We start from the raw sequence: 16,321 nt of genomic DNA on the forward strand, positions 1-16,321 counted from the left end.
GTTTTTGGCTGTACAAGGGCGAATTTACGGATTTTTTACGAGTTTACGGGGCTTTAAGGGCCTTAAACGTCAATGCAACGGGGACCGTTTTGGGGAAAGTTTCTCGGCTGGTGGTGGGGCACCTGTGTGCCGATTTTGAACGAAATCGGGGGGGACCCCCCATTGACCCAAAATTTTGATTTTCCCGTAAAAACTTTCCTATGGGAAAAAAGTGGAATTTTCCTGCAGGACTGTGTCTGGGTAAACGAGAGCTTTCGATTGATACCCATTTTTACCCTAGCGCCCCGTTTTTGGCCGTACAAGGGCGAATTTACGGATTTTTTACGAGTTTACGGGGCTTTAAGGGCCTTAAACGTCAATGCAACGGGGACCGTTTTGGGGAAAGTTTCTCGGCTGGTGGTGGGGCACCTGTGTGCCGATTTTGAACGAAATCGGGGGGGACCCCCCATTGACCCAAAATTTTGATTTTCCCGTAAAAACTTTCCTATGGGAAAAAAGTGGAATTTTCCTGCAGGACTGTGTCTGGGTAAACGAGAGCTTTCGATTGATACCCATTTTTACCCTAGCGCCCCGTTTTTGGCCGTACAAGGGCGAAATTACGGATTTTTTACGAGTTTACGGGGCTTTAAGGGCCTTAAACGTCAATGCAACGGGGACCGTTTTGGGGAAAGTTTCTCGGCTGGTGGTGGGGCACCTGTGTGCCGATTTTGAACGAAATCGGGGGGGACCCCCCATTGACCCAAAATTTTGATTTTCCCGTAAAAACTTTCCTATGGGAAAAAAGTGGAATTTTCCTGCAGGACTGTGTCTGGGTAAACGAGAGCTTTCGATTGATACCCATTTTTACCATAGCACCACTTTTTTGTCCGTAGAAAGGCGATTTTACGGATATTTTACGAGTCTAGGGGGCTTTACGGGCCTTAAACGTCAATGCAACGGGGACCGTTTTGGGGAAAGTTTCTCGGCTGGTGGTGGGGCACCTGTGTGCCGATTTTGAACGAAATCGGGGGGGACCCCCCATTGACCCGAAATTTTGATTTTCCCGTAAAAACTTTCCTATGGGAAAAAAGTGGAATTTTCCTGCAGGACTGTGTCTGGGTAAACGAGAGCTTTCGATTGATACCCATTTTTACCCTAGCGCCCCGTTTTTGGCCGTACAAGGGCGAATTTACGGATTTTTTACGAGTTTACGGGGCTTTAAGGGCCTTAAACGTCAATGCAACGGGGACCGTTTTGGGGAAAGTTTCTCGGCTGGTGGTGGGGCACCTGTGTGCCGATTTTGAACGAAATCGGGGGGGACCCCCCATTGACCCAAAATTTTGATTTTCCCGTAAAAACTTTCCTATGGGAAAAAAGTGGAATTTTCCTGCAGGACTGTGTCTGGGTAAACGAGAGCTTTCGATTGATACCCATTTTTACCATAGCACCACTTTTTTGTCCGTACAAAGGCGATTTTACGGATATTTTACGAGTCTAGGGGGCTTTACGGGCCTTAAACGTCAATGCAACGGGGACCGTTTTGGGGAAAGTTTCTCGGCTGGTGGTGGGGCACCTGTGTGCCGATTTTGAACGAAATCGGGGGGGACCCCCCATTGACCCGAAATTTTGATTTTCCCGTAAAAACTTTCCTATGGGGAAAAAGTGGAATTTTCCTGCAGGACTGTGTCTGGGTAAACGAGAGCTTTCGATTGATACCCATTTTTACCATAGCACCACTTTTTTGTCCGTACAAAGGCGATTTTACGGATATTTTACGAGTCTAGGGGGCTTTACGGGCCTTAAACGTCAATGCAACGGGGACCGTTTTGGGGAAAGTTTCTCGGCTGGTGGTGGGGCACCTGTGTGCCGATTTTGAACGAAATCGGGGGGGACCCCCCATTAACCCGAAATTTTGATTTTCCCGTAAAAACTTTCCTATGGGGAAAAAGTGGAATTTTCCTGCAGGACTGTGTCTGGGTAAACGAGAGCTTTCGATTGATACCCATTTTTACCCTAGCGCCCCGTTTTTGGCCGTACAAGGGCGAATTTACGGATTTTTTACGAGTTTACGGGGCTTTAAGGGCCTTAAACGTCAATGCAACGGGGACCGTTTTGGGGAAAGTTTCTCGGCTGGTGGTGGGGCACCTGTGTGCCGATTTTGAACGAAATCGGGGGGGACCCCCCATTGACCCAAAATTTTGATTTTCCCGTAAAAACTTTCCTATGGGGAAAAAGTGGAATTTTCCTGCAGGACTGTGTCTGGGTAAACGAGAGCTTTCGATTGATACCCATTTTTACCCTAGCGCCCCGTTTTTGGCCGTACAAGGGCGAATTTACGGATTTTTTACGAGTTTACGGGGCTTTAAGGGCCTTAAACGTCAATGCAACGGGGACCGTTTTGGGGAAAGTTTCTCGGCTGGTGGTGGGGCACCTGTGTGCCGATTTTGAACGAAATCGGGGGGGACCCCCCATTGACCCAAAATTTTGATTTTCCCGTAAAAACTTTCCTATGGGAAAAAAGTGGAATTTTCCTGCAGGACTGTGTCTGGGTAAACGAGAGCTTTCGATTGATACCCATTTTTACCCTAGTGCCCCGTTTTTGGCTGTACAAGGGCGAATTTACGGATTTTTTACGAGTTTACGGGGCTTTAAGGGCCTTAAACGTCAATGCAACGGGGACCGTTTTGGGGAAAGTTTCTCGGCTGGTGGTGGGGCACCTGTGTGCCGATTTTGAACGAAATCGGGGGGGACCCCCCATTGACCCAAAATTTTGATTTTCCCGTAAAAACTTTCCTATGGGAAAAAAGTGGAATTTTCCTGCAGGACTGTGTCTGGGTAAACGAGAGCTTTCGATTGATACCCATTTTTACCCTAGCGCCCCGTTTTTGGCCGTACAAGGGCGAATTTACGGATTTTTTACGAGTTTACGGGGCTTTAAGGGCCTTAAACGTCAATGCAACGGGGACCGTTTTGGGGAAAGTTTCTCGGCTGGTGGTGGGGCACCTGTGTGCCGATTTTGAACGAAATCGGGGGGGACCCCCCATTGACCCAAAATTTTGATTTTCCCGTAAAAACTTTCCTATGGGAAAAAAGTGGAATTTTCCTGCAGGACTGTGTCTGGGTAAACGAGAGCTTTCGATTGATACCCATTTTTACCCTAGCGCCCCGTTTTTGGCCGTACAAGGGCGAAATTACGGATTTTTTACGAGTTTACGGGGCTTTAAGGGCCTTAAACGTCAATGCAACGGGGACCGTTTTGGGGAAAGTTTCTCGGCTGGTGGTGGGGCACCTGTGTGCCGATTTTGAACGAAATCGGGGGGGACCCCCCATTGACCCAAAATTTTGATTTTCCCGTAAAAACTTTCCTATGGGAAAAAAGTGGAATTTTCCTGCAGGACTGTGTCTGGGTAAACGAGAGCTTTCGATTGATACCCATTTTTACCCTAGCGCCCCGTTTTTGGCCGTACAAGGGCGAATTTACGGATTTTTTACGAGTTTACGGGGCTTTAAGGGCCTTAAACGTCAATGCAACGGGGACCGTTTTGGGGAAAGTTTCTCGGCTGGTGGTGGGGCACCTGTGTGCCGATTTTGAACGAAATCGGGGGGGACCCCCCATTGACCCAAAATTTTGATTTTCCCGTAAAAACTTTCCTATGGGAAAAAAGTGGAATTTTCCTGCAGGACTGTGTCTGGGTAAACGAGAGCTTTCGATTGATACCCATTTTTACCCTAGCGCCCCGTTTTTGGCCGTACAAGGGCGAAATTACGGATTTTTTACGAGTTTACGGGGCTTTAAGGGCCTTAAACGTCAATGCAACGGGGACCGTTTTGGGGAAAGTTTCTCGGCTGGTGGTGGGGCACCTGTGTGCCGATTTTGAACGAAATCGGGGGGGACCCCCCATTGACCCAAAATTTTGATTTTCCCGTAAAAACTTTCCTATGGGAAAAAAGTGGAATTTTCCTGCAGGACTGTGTCTGGGTAAACGAGAGCTTTCGATTGATACCCATTTTTACCCTAGCGCCCCGTTTTTGGCCGTACAAGGGCGAATTTACGGATTTTTTACGAGTTTACGGGGCTTTAAGGGCCTTAAACGTCAATGCAACGGGGACCGTTTTGGGGAAAGTTTCTCGGCTGGTGGTGGGGCACCTGTGTGCCGATTTTGAACGAAATCGGGGGGGACCCCCCATTGACCCAAAATTTTGATTTTCCCGTAAAAACTTTCCTATGGGAAAAAAGTGGAATTTTCCTGCAGGACTGTGTCTGGGTAAACGAGAGCTTTCGATTGATACCCATTTTTACCCTAGCGCCCCGTTTTTGGCCGTACAAGGGCGAAATTACGGATTTTTTACGAGTTTACGGGGCTTTAAGGGCCTTAAACGTCAATGCAACGGGGACCGTTTTGGGGAAAGTTTCTCGGCTGGTGGTGGGGCACCTGTGTGCCGATTTTGAACGAAATCGGGGGGGACCCCCCATTGACCCAAAATTTTGATTTTCCCGTAAAAACTTTCCTATGGGAAAAAAGTGGAATTTTCCTGCAGGACTGTGTCTGGGTAAACGAGAGCTTTCGATTGATACCCATTTTTACCATAGCACCACTTTTTTGTCCGTAGAAAGGCGATTTTACGGATATTTTACGAGTCTAGGGGGCTTTACGGGCCTTAAACGTCAATGCAACGGGGACCGTTTTGGGGAAAGTTTCTCGGCTGGTGGTGGGGCACCTGTGTGCCGATTTTGAACGAAATCGGGGGGGACCCCCCATTGACCCGAAATTTTGATTTTCCCGTAAAAACTTTCCTATGGGAAAAAAGTGGAATTTTCCTGCAGGACTGTGTCTGGGTAAACGAGAGCTTTCGATTGATACCCATTTTTACCCTAGCGCCCCGTTTTTGGCCGTACAAGGGCGAATTTACGGATTTTTTACGAGTTTACGGGGCTTTAAGGGCCTTAAACGTCAATGCAACGGGGACCGTTTTGGGGAAAGTTTCTCGGCTGGTGGTGGGGCACCTGTGTGCCGATTTTGAACGAAATCGGGGGGGACCCCCCATTGACCCAAAATTTTGATTTTCCCGTAAAAACTTTCCTATGGGAAAAAAGTGGAATTTTCCTGCAGGACTGTGTCTGGGTAAACGAGAGCTTTCGATTGATACCCATTTTTACCATAGCACCACTTTTTTGTCCGTACAAAGGCGATTTTACGGATATTTTACGAGTCTAGGGGGCTTTACGGGCCTTAAACGTCAATGCAACGGGGACCGTTTTGGGGAAAGTTTCTCGGCTGGTGGTGGGGCACCTGTGTGCCGATTTTGAACGAAATCGGGGGGACCCCCCATTAACCCGAAATTTTGATTTTCCCGTAAAAACTTTCCTATGGGGAAAAAGTGGAATTTTCCTGCAGGACTGTGTCTGGGTAAACGAGAGCTTTCGATTGATACCCATTTTTACCCTAGCGCCCCGTTTTTGGCCGTACAAGGGCGAATTTACGGATTTTTTACGAGTTTACGGGGCTTTAAGGGCCTTAAACGTCAATGCAACGGGGACCGTTTTGGGGAAAGTTTCTCGGCTGGTGGTGGGGCACCTGTGTGCCGATTTTGAACGAAATCGGGGGGGACCCCCCATTGACCCAAAATTTTGATTTTCCCGTAAAAACTTTCCTATGGGGAAAAAGTGGAATTTTCCTGCAGGACTGTGTCTGGGTAAACGAGAGCTTTCGATTGATACCCATTTTTACCCTAGCGCCCCGTTTTTGGCCGTACAAGGGCGAATTTACGGATTTTTTACGAGTTTACGGGGCTTTAAGGGCCTTAAACGTCAATGCAACGGGGACCGTTTTGGGGAAAGTTTCTCGGCTGGTGGTGGGGCACCTGTGTGCCGATTTTGAACGAAATCGGGGGGGACCCCCCATTGACCCAAAATTTTGATTTTCCCGTAAAAACTTTCCTATGGGAAAAAAGTGGAATTTTCCTGCAGGACTGTGTCTGGGTAAACGAGAGCTTTCGATTGATACCCATTTTTACCCTAGTGCCCCGTTTTTGGCTGTACAAGGGCGAATTTACGGATTTTTTACGAGTTTACGGGGCTTTAAGGGCCTTAAACGTCAATGCAACGGGGACCGTTTTGGGGAAAGTTTCTCGGCTGGTGGTGGGGCACCTGTGTGCCGATTTTGAACGAAATCGGGGGGGACCCCCCATTGACCCAAAATTTTGATTTTCCCGTAAAAACTTTCCTATGGGAAAAAAGTGGAATTTTCCTGCAGGACTGTGTCTGGGTAAACGAGAGCTTTCGATTGATACCCATTTTTACCCTAGCGCCCCGTTTTTGGCCGTACAAGGGCGAATTTACGGATTTTTTACGAGTTTACGGGGCTTTAAGGGCCTTAAACGTCAATGCAACGGGGACCGTTTTGGGGAAAGTTTCTCGGCTGGTGGTGGGGCACCTGTGTGCCGATTTTGAACGAAATCGGGGGGGACCCCCCATTGACCCAAAATTTTGATTTTCCCGTAAAAACTTTCCTATGGGAAAAAAGTGGAATTTTCCTGCAGGACTGTGTCTGGGTAAACGAGAGCTTTCGATTGATACCCATTTTTACCCTAGCGCCCCGTTTTTGGCCGTACAAGGGCGAAATTACGGATTTTTTACGAGTTTACGGGGCTTTAAGGGCCTTAAACGTCAATGCAACGGGGACCGTTTTGGGGAAAGTTTCTCGGCTGGTGGTGGGGCACCTGTGTGCCGATTTTGAACGAAATCGGGGGGGACCCCCCATTGACCCAAAATTTTGATTTTCCCGTAAAAACTTTCCTATGGGAAAAAAGTGGAATTTTCCTGCAGGACTGTGTCTGGGTAAACGAGAGCTTTCGATTGATACCCATTTTTACCATAGCACCACTTTTTTGTCCGTAGAAAGGCGATTTTACGGATATTTTACGAGTCTAGGGGGCTTTACGGGCCTTAAACGTCAATGCAACGGGGACCGTTTTGGGGAAAGTTTCTCGGCTGGTGGTGGGGCACCTGTGTGCCGATTTTGAACGAAATCGGGGGGGACCCCCCATTGACCCAAAATTTTGATTTTCCCGTAAAAACTTTCCTATGGGGAAAAAGTGGAATTTTCCTGCAGGACTGTGTCTGGGTAAACGAGAGCTTTCGATTGATACCCATTTTTACCCTAGCGCCCCGTTTTTGGCCGTACAAGGGCGAATTTACGGATTTTTTACGAGTTTACGGGGCTTTAAGGGCCTTAAACGTCAATGCAACGGGGACCGTTTTGGGGAAAGTTTCTCGGCTGGTGGTGGGGCACCTGTGTGCCGATTTTGAACGAAATCGGGGGGGACCCCCCATTGACCCAAAATTTTGATTTTCCCGTAAAAACTTTCCTATGGGAAAAAAGTGGAATTTTCCTGCAGGACTGTGTCTGGGTAAACGAGAGCTTTCGATTGATACCCATTTTTACCCTAGTGCCCCGTTTTTGGCCGTACAAGGGCGAATTTACGGATTTTTTACGAGTTTACGGGGCTTTAAGGGCCTTAAACGTCAATGCAACGGGGACCGTTTTGGGGAAAGTTTCTCGGCTGGTGGTGGGGCACCTGTGTGCCGATTTTGAACGAAATCGGGGGGGACCCCCCATTGACCCAAAATTTTGATTTTCCCGTAAAAACTTTCCTATGGGAAAAAAGTGGAATTTTCCTGCAGGACTGTGTCTGGGTAAACGAGAGCTTTCGATTGATACCCATTTTTACCATAGCACCACTTTTTTGTCCGTAGAAAGGCGATTTTACGGATATTTTACGAGTCTAGGGGGCTTTACGGGCCTTAAACGTCAATGCAACGGGGACCGTTTTGGGGAAAGTTTCTCGGCTGGTGGTGGGGCACCTGTGTGCCGATTTTGAACGAAATCGGGGGGGACCCCCCATTGACCCGAAATTTTGATTTTCCCGTAAAAACTTTCCTATGGGGAAAAAGTGGAATTTTCCTGCATGACTGTGTCTGGGTAAACGAGAGCTTTCGATTGATACCCATTTTTACCCTAGCGCCCCGTTTTTGGCCGTACAAGGGCGAATTTACGGATTTTTTACGAGTTTACGGGGCTTTAAGGGCCTTAAACGTCAATGCAACGGGGACCGTTTTGGGGAAAGTTTCTCGGCTGGTGGTGGGGCACCTGTGTGCCGATTTTGAACGAAATCGGGGGGGGACCCCCCATTGACCCAAAATTTTGATTTTCCCGTAAAAACTTTCCTATGGGAAAAAAGTGGAATTTTCCTGCAGGACTGTGTCTGGGTAAACGAGAGCTTTCGATTGATACCCATTTTTACCATAGCACCACTTTTTTGTCCGTACAAAGGCGATTTTACGGATATTTTACGAGTCTAGGGGGCTTTACGGGCCTTAAACGTCAATGCAACGGGGACCGTTTTGGGGAAAGTTTCTCGGCTGGTGGTGGGGCACCTGTGTGCCGATTTTGAACGAAATCGGGGGGGACCCCCCATTGACCCGAAATTTTGATTTTCCCGTAAAAACTTTCCTATGGGGAAAAAGTGGAATTTTCCTGCAGGACTGTGTCTGGGTAAACGAGAGCTTTCGATTGATACCCATTTTTACCATAGCACCACTTTTTTGTCCGTACAAAGGCGATTTTACGGATATTTTACGAGTCTAGGGGGCTTTACGGGCCTTAAACGTCAATGCAACGGGGACCGTTTTGGGGAAAGTTTCTCGGCTGGTGGTGGGGCACCTGTGTGCCGATTTTGAACGAAATCGGGGGGGACCCCCCATTAACCCGAAATTTTGATTTTCCCGTAAAAACTTTCCTATGGGGAAAAAGTGGAATTTTCCTGCAGGACTGTGTCTGGGTAAACGAGAGCTTTCGATTGATACCCATTTTTACCCTAGCGCCCCGTTTTTGGCCGTACAAGGGCGAATTTACGGATTTTTTACGAGTTTACGGGGCTTTAAGGGCCTTAAACGTCAATGCAACGGGGACCGTTTTGGGGAAAGTTTCTCGGCTGGTGGTGGGGCACCTGTGTGCCGATTTTGAACGAAATCGGGGGGGGGGACCCCCCATTGACCCAAAATTTTGATTTTCCCGTAAAAACTTTCCTATGGGGAAAAAGTGGAATTTTCCTGCAGGACTGTGTCTGGGTAAACGAGAGCTTTCGATTGATACCCATTTTTACCCTAGCGCCCCGTTTTTGGCCGTACAAGGGCGAATTTACGGATTTTTTACGAGTTTACGGGGCTTTAAGGGCCTTAAACGTCAATGCAACGGGGACCGTTTTGGGGAAAGTTTCTCGGCTGGTGGTGGGGCACCTGTGTGCCGATTTTGAACGAAATCGGGGGGGACCCCCCATTGACCCAAAATTTTGATTTTCCCGTAAAAACTTTCCTATGGGAAAAAAGTGGAATTTTCCTGCAGGACTGTGTCTGGGTAAACGAGAGCTTTCGATTGATACCCATTTTTACCCTAGTGCCCCGTTTTTGGCCGTACAAGGGCGAATTTACGGATTTTTTACGAGTTTACGGGGCTTTAAGGGCCTTAAACGTCAATGCAACGGGGACCGTTTTGGGGAAAGTTTCTCGGCTGGTGGTGGGGCACCTGTGTGCCGATTTTGAACGAAATCGGGGGGGACCCCCCATTGACCCAAAATTTTGATTTTCCCGTAAAAACTTTCCTATGGGAAAAAAGTGGAATTTTCCTGCAGGACTGTGTCTGGGTAAACGAGAGCTTTCGATTGATACCCATTTTTACCATAGCACCACTTTTTTGTCCGTAGAAAGGCGATTTTACGGATATTTTACGAGTCTAGGGGGCTTTACGGGCCTTAAACGTCAATGCAACGGGGACCGTTTTGGGGAAAGTTTCTCGGCTGGTGGTGGGGCACCTGTGTGCCGATTTTGAACGAAATCGGGGGGGACCCCCCATTGACCCGAAATTTTGATTTTCCCGTAAAAACTTTCCTATGGGGAAAAAGTGGAATTTTCCTGCATGACTGTGTCTGGGTAAACAAGAGCTTTCGATTGATACCCATTTTTACCCTAGCGCCCCGTTTTTGGCCGTACAAGGGCGAATTTACGGATTTTTTACGAGTTTACGGGGCTTTAAGGGCCTTAAACGTCAATGCAACGGGGACCGTTTTGGGGAAAGTTTCTCGGCTGGTGGTGGGGCACCTGTGTGCCGATTTTGAACGAAATCGGGGGGGACCCCCCATTGACCCAAAATTTTGATTTTCCCGTAAAAACTTTCCTATGGGAAAAAAGTGGAATTTTCCTGCAGGACTGTGTCTGGGTAAACGAGAGCTTTCGATTGATACCCATTTTTACCTCTTTGTGACATCATTTCTAGGGGAAAATGGGTCATAAAGGTTTCCCTCTACCGGGGCCTTTTTTCCCCCTACCGAATCTGTGCTGTGCTGAATCTGTGCTGAATCTGTGCCAACTTCCGTTACATGCTCTCTCTATCGTCTGGATAAAAATAGGCCCCGCCCATCCCAATCAGCTGCTGCATGACGAGTTGATGACGACAACCACTACTTACCAGCAACCAATCTAGGGATAGCGTACGTGACAGTAATGGTGCAGCGGTTGCAAAATATTGCATTGTTATTCAAACGGTTTTTGCTTTTTGATTGTGATTGTATTGAGATATGTGATTAGATGAGGTGTTGTTGAAGGCAGGTATTTTTTTAAATATTTTTTGACAATTTTTTGCCCCCTTGTGCTGAACCCGGGACCACCTGAAGTCTAAACCTCATTTTATATAACATGTCAATGCTGATGCTGTCCAGCTCAGAGTTTTTTTTTGGGGGGGGGGGCAAACCAAAACAATTTATCGATTCTTTCCATGCATCGTCCATAGGCGTAATGTTAAAATTATGCCGTTTGGGGGGGGCAAATGCCTATTTTGCCCCCCCTGGATCCGCCACTGACTGCTCCGATCCTGGTCATGCAACCAACGTTCATGGGTGGTGTTTCACGGCAGAGCACTGCAGTGCGCTGCGTGTGTCAGAGCATTGGGTTGCCATGGCAGTGTCAACAAAGTTCACTGTGACGCTAAGCTATATGACAGCATCCCAGAACGCTAGCACGCTGCGGTACCAGCACCAGCAGCATGCTAGCAGTATTTGAACTCAAACCTCTGTTCTTGGTACGGTTTTTCAGAACATCTCACTCTGTTCCAAACGCGATTCATCATAAACTAAGAGATCACATGCAACGTCATTTGAGTGATGCTATGGTATGCCGTAGCTACCAGTGCACACAGTGTCTGGATGGTGAAACAGGGCCATTATTAATCACATTTGCTTTGCTTTGTTTCAGCAGAAACCTGTCTGCACATGGGAGGAGCGCAACAAAAGCCCATCAAGTTCATGCATGGCAGTGGATCTCAACAGCAGAAAACCAGAAAGAACATGGATGCTTGTAGATTGCAGTTGTACACTGCTGTTATCACGTGATGTGTGTGGCTGGCATTGCTCCTGGCAAGAACCACCTGCAAGTGATGAGATGGTGCCTCAGTCGTTGAGTGTGCTGCAGTGTGAGAGGCGCCCTGATCTCTACTTTGTGATGGGTTTCCATTGGAAGTTCAACTGAGAAGTGAGAAGTGACTGTGACCATGCTTGAGCATGCCAGTGGAGCTTTACATGCTTAGGGCAGCTTTTGAACAGATGCTGACCATGGCATGTCCCATCCAGTTATCACGTGCATAGAATGGTGGGGGGAGGGCAACTCTGGTTGAGTCAGCCCTACTGCGCTGGGGGTACAGATGGCCGCTTACGTTTGGTGTGTCCTGCACTGCATTATCAAGCCCAGTCTGCTGCCACAGGCAATGGATCGGGCTGCACTATATTAAAGGCAGACTATCTTGCAAAGGAGGCTGGCATCCTCTCCCATAATGACACACCAATTGGCAATCATCGCTGCGATGATCACGAGGGTGTCCGCTTATCTAACATGGTGAGGTGGAGAGCCAGCTCAAGCTGGCCTGAGGGATGGTTTTACTTCATCTGAGGCCCCCTTTCTCCGCCTGCCAGGTCCGGTCAAACGACCGCTTCACAGTGAACGACTTGCAGTGGATGCCGTCCCACAGCGCAACGAGCGCGCCGACCAGAGGCGGCGGCCAAGAGGCGGCCGCGCTCCCCCAGTCGACGGTCCCGGTGGACGTCGGCAACGCCCACCGCGCGACCATCAGATCGGCTCGCGACCGCGCCGTCGCCGACTGACCGCATGACTGGTATCTGTTCTTGATGTGGGACCGACTGCCACCGCCGGTCGCGGAAGGGCATCGCTCATCGGCCATCGACGTTCACCAGCTTCGCGTGGGTCACTGTTCGGGCTGCCACCAATACACCGAATCGGATGGAACCCTGTCGGCGAATGCCGGCGGTGCCCCGACATCGACTGCGCGGCGGCCAGTGCATCGCGTGCCGGGAGGAGGCTGGCACCCCCGATCGGTCATTGGTCACAAACCGTGTCCCAGCTCATGACTGCATCCAGCGCAGCTCTGTGCGATGTTCTGCTGCAGTCTGCCGCGTGTGTTGAAAGAAGAATGAACACGAGAAAACCTCAAAACTTTATGCCTATTAGTATTTGACCAGTATTGGAATAAGTTTGGATTTTGAGAATTTGTGTCCCTGTGCTTGTGCCTGTGTGGAAAGGCATGCTTTACGGTGTACCATCTCAATTTGTGCGGCTGCTGACAAGCCACCTGGGTGCCAACGTATGTGCGAATCCGCGAATACGTTGTGTTTCGTCAGTCGGTATCGTTCTGAAAATATTGACTGCAATAGGCTATATAGCGTATGACGGTTCAGCCCAGCAGTAATAACTGACCATTGATTGGGCGAATTTTGTGTGGTGGTTCGCTAATACATAACCTAAAGAGTGTTTTGCCGGAGTTGTTTAGTAGCAGAACTGACCGGAATATAAGTAGAATGCAACGGTTTGAATCGTTAATTTGTTGAAACGATTGTTCTCTGAGACCACTGTGTAACTTTTGACCTGAGAATCACCAATTATAACGACAATGGTGGAAGCAGTAGGCACTGTAGAGTGTAGGCAGCACTATATAGTTGGCACACTTACGCAAGCACACGACTTACGCAGTGGACATCTGCATCATGCATGTTAAGGTTTACTGGGAAGAGTGAGAAATTAGTCAAGGCGATATTTCCAATTGAGCTGGGGCGGAGAGGGGGAGGGGACGTATGGTCAGCTATGCCAATAATTCATTCTCGTTATGCAGCTGTGTAAAAGGGCGTCGTTTTTTTCTTGGGTGAGACCTTCCCCATTGGCCATTTCCAAGCTAAATCGTGGTGGAGAGTCTGGAGACCTCAGCCTCGGTAGTCGGTACCCTGCGCGCTGCGCCACCTTGCGAAACATAAAGCAGCAGTCCTGACATCTACAGGCGTTACTTTTCATGAAAGCGTGGATGTGTTCGCGCTTATGCGAAGAAAATTCTTCCGAGTATGGTTGATAATGAGATTAATTGTTGTCATTTATTTATTAATTCATTGGCAAAAGTACCCTAATAAATCGGTAAAGTAGCTTAAACTGTATCGTATTTCCTTGAGAAAAAATGACGAACTCATCCTAAGACATCCAGATTATTGGATGCGTTCGTCAGTTGTAAGTAGTTCAAGTTTTTGGAAAAAGTTGCTTGTGGAAAATCATAATATTTCAAAGATATGCCTATTTTCGAATAGTTTATGCATTTATCTGCATTGAAAAATGATTGTAAAGCAAAAGTGCAAACGATTGTTGTCAATTTATTCTCTCAAATCACTATTTACGAACGCACAAAACTCCAGCTTTTAATTTAGTGCGTGTGCGAATTGCGGTCAGGAAAAAAGATTTAAACTGTCTATATTCCTCTTAAAACAATGAAGGATGAATGAGAAAAACGCTGTTTTGAACAATTGTATGTTTATTTTTTCTCAATTAAGCAAAAAACCAAAATTTTCAACTATTATTACATTTGCTCTCACAAAACCCATCACTTTTAAGCATGACGTCATGTCAGCCAAACTTACTAGCGCCATCTCTGGAGAGCATCTTTCGAAACCTCCAGACGATAGAGAGAGCCTCAGAAACCACCATTTATCCTGGGCCCTGTTTCACCGGTGATAGCAGCAAGCTACTATCAAATTGCGCGAGCTGACGTAATGTGATGACGTCATACTGCTGACGTAAGGGGCAATTCTGGCGCACGATTGCCGCAATGTTGTTTTACGTCATCAGCTAAATGTTCGAAGTTAATGTCCAAATTTTTCCCAAACCCAACTTCTTTTAAATACATCATATTGAAAAAATATATATCAAAAATATATATACTATCATGACTGCGTTAACTCTTACTTTTAGGCTCATACGTCACTTAATGCCGCCGCCAAGGTCGCGGTAATCGTGCGCCGGAACTATCCATTACGTCAACAGTATGGCGTCACAGCATGACGTCAGCTCGCGAAACTTAATAGCAGCTTGCTGCTATCACCGGTGAAACAGGGCCCAGGTTGCAACCCCCGCAGCTTTATGGTGTTCAAGAAATTTCTTCCCTTTACTTGCAGGGTGGGACCAGCGTGGTCCGGAGGGCTGTTCGGCTGCGCAGCCAAAATGAAATATGCTGCAGCACGCATGCGCAGTGAGGACTGCGTCGCCCGTTAGTCCCGCCCACACCACTGCGTCACCGCCTGTGTGACGTCACCTACTGAAGCATGCTTCGTTTTCCTGCAGCACGAAATTCGGTGCTGCAGGAGGCGAAAGTGGCGCGGATTAAAGTTTGCCATCCAATATTTCTTATTGCAAGCGGTTTGTATGCTGTTTTTCGGGTATCATTATCACTCTTTTCGGTGGCACATTGCTATTAACCACATTTGAACGCAATTTAACTGTTATTCGAGCGAAAATCACCAGTCCACCCGCGCAACGGTTCGCCGCGTTTGAAATAGGCTGCAGCGACGCTCGGCCGCGGCGTGCCGGCGGAGAGTGGGCGGAGCCAGGCGGTTGACGTCACCCAAGTATGACGCACGCAGCACAGATCTATGCTGCAGGGACCCGGGCCCTGTTTCACCGGTGATAGCAGCAAGCTGCTATCAAATTGCGCGAGCTGACGTAATGTGATGACGTCATACTGCTGACGTAAGGGGCAATTCTGGCGCACGATTGCCGCAATATTGTTTTACGTCATCAGCTAAATGTTCGAAGTTAATGTCAAAATTTTTCCTAAACCCAACTTCTTTTAAATACATCATATTGGAAAAATATATATCAAAAATATATATACTATCATGACTGCGTAAACTCTTACTTTTAGGCTCATACGTCACTTAATGCCGCCGCCAAGGTCGCGGCAATCGTGCGCCGGAACTACCCATTACGACAACAGTATGGCGTCACGACATGACGTCAGCTCGCGAAACGTGATAGCAGCTTGCTGCTATCACCGGTGAAACAGGGCCCCGAACAGCCCTCCTATCTCTTAACCATTACGGGAGTCTGATGACGTCATCAGGCTTTCGAACGTCCGTTAAATGTTTGACTAAAACGTTTTGTAGCACGCGGTGGTATATGCTGCTTTGCGCGCAACAAATGCCGCACTTTCAAATAAAGTCGCTAGGAACAGCGGAGATCCCAAAAAGTAAACAAAAGTAAAAGTCTAATATCTTGAAAACCGGTGAATATTTTTCGATGGAATTTGGTAGATATTCGTTTTTGCTCTTTCTGAACCGAGCGACATCACTTTCATGCCAATTCATTAACATTTTTGAAGGTGGGATGGTCCCTTTAAATTGAAATGGTGTTTTGGATGCCTACTAATATTTTGACTTACTCAGCACTGGCCACTGAGCGTCAAAGACAAAGCAATCCAAATCATTTTCTTTATCGTATTTTTGCTATCTAAATTAGTTCTGACGCCCGCACCCAAGGCCCCCAACGGTATACACTTCACTCAATATACCCTGGGTATACATATACAGTACTGCCAATGGTACTGCCCCCGTGCACTGCCCTACTGCCTTGCCCCCACATTCGTATCAGGGTATATAGAACAACATTCGTATATTGGAATTACAAGGTATATTCGAAAATCTTGGTATATTCACGGTGACTATAATATATTTATAGTCACTGTGGGTATATTGATTATATAGCCTTGATATTGATATAGGACTTTGGCTTACAGCTTGCACAAATATTTAGTGGTCACAGTTTTCTAGCGACTGTCACACATGCGTCATTGATGAACCGCACACTTTTTGTCTGGGCCCTGGCCCTCTCCCTGTTCACGGACCCGTGTGCGGTCGGACCGCACACAGCCTCGAAGCTCCGCCCACCGCGTCCCTACGTCAGCCTTCCGTC

At 47.7% G+C, this 16,321-nt stretch overlaps 1 protein-coding gene across 1 annotated transcript in view; it reads right to left on the reverse strand.

The window, feature by feature from the left end:
• Nucleotides 1-15,926, reverse strand: part of LOC122384921 — a 37,473-nt gene extending 21,547 nt beyond the window's left edge. The window contains exon 1 of the mRNA XM_043372756.1: nt 15,897-15,926. The gene's annotated coding sequence lies outside the window, so the exon portion shown is untranslated. The remainder of the gene's footprint in view (nt 1-15,896) is intronic.
• Nucleotides 15,927-16,321: the final 395 nt, after the last annotated feature.

Source organism: Amphibalanus amphitrite, unplaced genomic scaffold (genome assembly GCF_019059575.1).
Source record: "Amphibalanus amphitrite isolate SeventyFive unplaced genomic scaffold, NRLGWU_Aamphi_draft 000014F_arrow, whole genome shotgun sequence".
NCBI classification, from domain to species: domain Eukaryota; kingdom Metazoa; phylum Arthropoda; class Thecostraca; order Balanomorpha; family Balanidae; genus Amphibalanus; species Amphibalanus amphitrite.